Source organism: Trifolium pratense, linkage group LG2, assembly GCF_020283565.1.
Source record: "Trifolium pratense cultivar HEN17-A07 linkage group LG2, ARS_RC_1.1, whole genome shotgun sequence".
Lineage (NCBI taxonomy): Eukaryota > Viridiplantae > Streptophyta > Magnoliopsida > Fabales > Fabaceae > Trifolium > Trifolium pratense.
The window spans coordinates 54,198,679-54,205,135 of NC_060060.1; the positions used below are offsets into that span (position 1 = coordinate 54,198,679).

Genomic DNA, 6,457 nt, shown 5'->3' on the forward strand with positions numbered 1-6,457 from the left:
TTTCTTTTTCTTCCTTCTTCTCCGAGTCAAACACAACCTCCATCTCTTCCAATTTTTTTTCCTTTCCTTCACAATCACCGGTCACCACAACAACAGTCATCACCTCCATCACCGTCGTCGCTATCACTCTCTCTTCGATCCTTCACATTGGCCACCATCGTCGTCCTCCTCCATCTCCGACGAGCACAGATTTTACTACAACCAATTTTTGCTTCGTCCTCCACCACCTGCTTTCTTCTTGGCGTCCAACTGTGTTTACGTCGATTGAACAACAATGAAGAAGAGAGTGGCAGTGACAGTTGTGGTGACGGTGAGAGAAGAGACGGATCAGACGGTGAGCAGATCTGGTGGTGGTGGTGGAGCAAATCTGGTGGTGGTGGAATAAAAAGGAAAGGGAAAGATGAACAGTTTGGTTTGACAAAATTACCCCTCTTTTTATGAGCAAAATGACAAACATACCCCTTTGTGTTGTATATTTGTTGGAGGATTTGTGTCTGGATAACATTTCTGATACAACGTAGGACTTGGGGGAAAAAAGTTTGAAATCAATATATCATTCTAATTTGATCAAAATCTTAACTTAATCTTTCCTTTTTGATTTCAAGGGGTAATATGAGCTATATACCTTACTCAGCCTAATCAATTTTTTCACAATAACTACATGAGATTGTGTGTACAACTTTTTCTAGTATTTATAAATAATATAACCAAAAATGAACTTATTCTACCAACAATGAATTGGTCCAAATGGTAAGGGTCTTGGTCCTCTTAAGCATGTGGTCAGGGGGTTTGATTCCTGGTTCCTCGATGGAGATTAGTCATCGCTAACGGCGGTGGAAACTTCGTATCAATATCATGGCAACCCAAAAAAAAATCTAACTTTTTTTTTATATATACAAGGGAAGCCATTAGGCTAAATTACAACGGAACTCTACGATTGAAATAAAGTCCAGCACAGTCCTACCATAAGAGGTTTGTGCAACCCGGCAGAGGACTATTGAAAACATGTATACTTGTGGGTAAAATTAAAGTGTGACTCACAAGCCAATCTGCAACCTGGTTAGCCTGTCGATAGGTGTGTTGGAAGTAAATATCACATTCCTGCATCTCAAGGCGATTGATGTAGGAAATAATAGAAGCACAAGGGTGATTGTCCGGACAACCCTTCACAATAAGGTCAACGGCGACAGTAGAGTCTGCCTCCAAAATAACTTTACGGTATCCTTTCTCTGTGACAAGTTGGAGTGCTAATAGAATGCCCCAGAATTCTGCCATAAGTGCCGAACAACTCCCCAACTTTTGAGAAAAACCCCCCAACCAAGCACCTGCCTCATTTCTAAAAACTCCACCGCAACCAACTTGTTGGTTCTGAGGTACTAAAGCCCCGTCCGTATTACATTTAATCAAACCTTGCCTAAGAAAACTCCACCGGACCTGAATGGATGTATAAGCTCTTTCCATATGAGGCTAATTACTTCCAGCTCTACTAATCTCATTATAAAGGTAACTAATATGCATGGATACATCCTGCCATTCAAAAGCCTTATTCTCAGACACGTGTTGGTTTCTATGAAGCCATATGCACCACCAAACTATAATCCCAAACATTACATGTTTGTTCTGGTTCATTGGATTTAAATGCATACCTAGCCAGCTTCGCACGTTATCGCGTTCTCTCCGATCAAAAGCAAAGTCAAGTTGGTGCCAAACCGGTTTTACCAACTCGCAGTCACGCAGCAAATGCAAAGTATTCTCAGTTTCAGTCAAACAAAGAGGTCAGTTTGACTGATTAGTCAATCGACATCTGCTTCTCTTGTCGTTAGTCTTCAATCCATCATTAATCACCAACCATAAGAAAGATCTAATTTTTTGGGGACCCTCCCATTTCCATACATTATTCCAAAGAGCTCTACCTGATGCATTATCTTGAAGCAAGAAATCATAAGCTGACTCCACAGAAAACATACCATTTGATGCATATGGCCAAGTTGGTTTGTCGTCGCCTAAGTATTCAGAAGCGGATGTGCATCCATGGATTTGCTCTACAATACTCTATGGAATCAGATGCAACCCTTTGCAGCTGCCAATTACCATTTCCATCTGAAAAATAGTCCACCGTTTTACAACTAATTCTAACTCAAATTTAAAAGTTTGATATTTCAATAGCTCTTTCTTAGTCTACATTTTAAGTAGTATTGTCACACAAATTCAACGCAACTAACAAACCAGCACTACCACCCTACTTCATTTCCAATTAATTTATAAAACTCATATTTAAGCATGATCTCTGCACACTTATGCAGAATGTTTGTAGTATATAGGAAGAGAAAAATATATGATGCTTGAAATCTTAAATTTTTAAACCATCTTGCATCATTGTGGTTTTCTTAACTAGCTATCCATATTTTGTGACGACCTAAATCACTTGTCATTTTTCAAAATCAGAAGTGATAATCCTTATACCCACTTCCAAAATCTGAAAACCTTTCATCATCATTTCACAAAACAACCATGATAATCATACTTATGCAGGTATACACCAATTATATATGCACATATTCATAGGGCACAAACAAAGCATGTAGTCTAAATAACATGTTGGTCATTCACACATCAGACCTTAATTAACTCATGAAATGTTGGCTATGATACTAATCTAGAGCTTTCAAATAGAAAATCAAGTCACACAAACCTCATTATGCATGATGCAAACCACATCTCAAATATATTGAGTAGTCACCATGCATATTTATAATTGCAAAAGCTCCTAATGCAGTTTACTTTAGGGTCATCAAGACATCCTATCCCTTACAAAAATCATGCAACAAAGTAATTTTCATTAATTTTGTTTTCCCATTAATTTTCATTTCATATCCTAGACTCCTATAGTCGTTACTTACTCATGTAATCTAGAGCCATACTGTTTACTATGCACATTGAAATACATACCAGCATTGTTGACTTTGTAGCTACAGCCTGCAGGTTATGTCCAATCAGTACATCTCTGCACAAGTCCCTTCACCAAGTTTTCATCCATATCCTGAACTGCACTTCAACTGGTTCCACTTCCACACCATACATGAAAAAAAGTAGTAGAAACCTTGATTGATATATGGTTCATCTCCATTATAAGAGTTGGCGAAAATAAAATTTAAAACTTGTTTCTACATTCACTTACAGCCTAAAATATGCCTAGAAACAAATCAAAAACCTTTGATATATGGTTTAACTCCTTGACAAAGTTCCTTGCATATGTTATCCTATGTCATTGTTATCACTTGTAGACTCATAATATAAGGATGAGAGATCAAAGTTTACATCACTGCACCGGAATATTTGAAGAAATGCAAAGTTTTGAATCTGCTCCACCACTGATAAAACTATCCCCTTTCCACCAGTCAGCACACAATACCTGAGTTAAACAAATTAAAATTGGTTAGCAACCATTTTAGCCCTTTTCTAGGGTAAATAGAAGTTTGTTCCAATTTCATAATACAACAGTGCTATAGAGCTGCTATAGCCGCAATATAGCAATTTGTTTAAATTCAGTTACGCCATAACGCTGCTATAACCACCTTCCCATTCTAAAACATGTTCCATACCTTACCTTGTCACTATGATTCAATGACTGAAAGAGACCACTGCAACGGTAATGAACGAAAGTTATTGGTTAAAAACACAAAGATGATGTATAATCACGTCAAAAGTAAAAATTACTAAGTTAAAATAAGTATATATTTAATTTACCACAGTTCTCAGATCCCATAATATAACTATCCCATCATAAGATAAGATGCAGACAGTAAATGAAACGGAGAATTATCATGCCATTTGCAGCTTGATACCCAAGAAGTGTGAGAAGCAAACTGAAGAACAGGAGCAGAAGTGCCTGCAGAAAAAAAAAACTTTATAAGATACTGGCATGCATATGATTTGTGTGTGGAAGTTAGAGGGGCAATTATTTGCTTTGTTTTACTGACCTGGCTTACGAGGATCCCAAATCCTAACAACACTGTCAAAACCACCAGCAGCTATCAATGCAGAACCATCCCATCCGATGTCAAGGCAGTTAAGAGCCTTCCCGCAAAACTATACAGAGGAAAAAGTCATCTTAAAATTTAACTCTAATGTTTTGGTGCTTATCTACTTCGAATTGCATTATGAAATTATTTTCAATAATAGTTTTTTGTATGAAAAAAAATTCCATCCAGTAAATGAAGGAAAAATAAACAGATCATCAGAAAATAATGAAACATATTTATGACCGTGAACAAGGTTACACTTCCTCCAGCATGGCATATTGGCATGTACTTAAAATGGGTTATAAAACAAGATGTACAAAACATTTAAGAGAGTTCCACAAAATTGTACTAATTAAGCATAACAATGATAGCTTCATAACAGGACCAACTAGGGCTAACTCATGATAGTCATAATCATAGTAAGACTAAGGAAAATAGTTGATGAACGAGAATACACAAAATGTAAAGACTAGACAATATTATTCAGAGAAACATAAATAATCTCAAAGATACCAGAACTTTGATCATCAACAAAAGAACAAGAAAAGAAAATGACCAGCATGCCTAATCCAGTTCTAATTTACCTGCCTGTTTACACACAAATAGTTAAGACCATACAGCACTAACGAGCATGGTGTCACATCACAGCTTAATTTGACGCCAAAATCTAAACTTCAATAGCATACGATTTCAACAATTGAAAGAAAAATAGTCGTGATTTGTTAACTTACTATGTCTGACACGTATTTTCCTTTCTAAACATCCCATTTCCTAATAGAATGATCCCAAGATGCGGAATAGATTGACCCTCTTTGTGGCCAAATCACAGAAGACACAGACTGTGTATGGCCAACAAGGGTTGTAAAAGCTTCTCCCTGTGATGAAACAATGTAATTATTAAAGAAAACTCGATTGTCAACAAAAAGGACTGAATGATAAGTCAAAAAAAGGAAAGAACAAAGAACTGCTACAAAGTACGAGAATATTAGGAGTTACACAATATATAAGGTTTACACTAACAACAATATTAAGAAAATTTTGAACATGTCTCCAAATAGATGATTATACACCTTTTTAATTAGTTTCAAGAGTTTTTCCAGACCTCCAGCAGTGTAAATTTTATAATAATCTAAAATATTTTTCTTCTTATACCTAAAGATGCAGCATGAAAGAATAAGTGGACTAGAGCACAGCAAACTAAACAAGTGGAAAACATCTTTAGATATTACTATTACATGCACCAATTAAAACAAAAGTAGAGTCAAATCAAATGCTAGCATTAATGATCTCTTGGGAGTTAAAATGGATTTCTGAATACAAAATATCTGGGAGAAAAAAATGTGACTACACAAATTCAAATTTCAACAATACAAGAAGAAAAACAATAAGGTGCAAGGACACTGTTACAGACCTCCAATTGAGAGTCCTCAACTTGACCTTCAACTTTTCTCTTCTTAGACATAAAATCATTTTCTGCATTAGTGTCATTGATTCGCCAAAGGTTGATGGTGCAATCCCAAGAACCAGAACAAACCTGGTCATATGAGGCAGCAGACGAAGAATGATGTTACAGATTACACTACATAAACCAAGTGTGGAGAATCTCAAAATAGAAAAGCAGATATAAACCATTTCTCCATTACTCTGTGCTGCAACACTTTGTACAGAAGACTTGTGACCACGCAAGATTTTGTAAGCTCTAAACCTCAAAGGATGGTCGGTAGCCTCCTCCTCGGTATTGATCTATAATATAAAAAAGAAAAATATAACATAGTAAGCATAAGCGCAACATAAGGATTTCAGCTCAAAAGCTTCTTTTACTTACCTTCCATAGCCTTAGTGTCCGGTCTTTCGAAGCAGTTGCTAAAGTTACAGTTTCCACACCTGATTACAGTAAAAATTTTGATAACTTGGAAAAGTTCAAGTAAAATATTGAGTGTCTATATTTTGCCACATTATGACATGAATGACAGCAATATGAGCAAAAGTTGGCATTTTCCAACAAGCATTCCCGGCTAAAATCATAAAATGTCTATCGATGATCTGTGTTGTGCATAAAAACATAATCATTGGATTAGACTGCACAGATTTATCCAATGCTATTGGCTAGATAACGTTTTTCAATGAAATTAAAACATCTTAAGTCAATAGCAGCCTCTATTGCAGCATAACGGCTCCTGGGCGCTACGCGAAATGTCATAGCAGTTACTTCAGCGGTGATTGTGAGAATACTCTCAAATTATAGACATTACTTGTGTTTTTTTTATGGATTCTTGTCATTTCAACAAGAACTTTCTTTTCAATCGTTAGCAGAAAAGATTAAACTTATTTAGATCATACATTCAACAATTAGAGCACAGAAGATTAAACTTATTGAATACCCCCCGACATTGAAAGTATGATATTTTCTTACTTACAAATTCATATTTTGTTGC

General features: G+C 36.1%; 1 pseudogene; it reads right to left on the reverse strand.

Annotated features, from left to right (window-relative positions):
- On the reverse strand, positions 1-6,222 carry LOC123904951 (annotated as a pseudogene).
- Between the last annotated feature and the right edge of the window lie 235 nt (positions 6,223-6,457).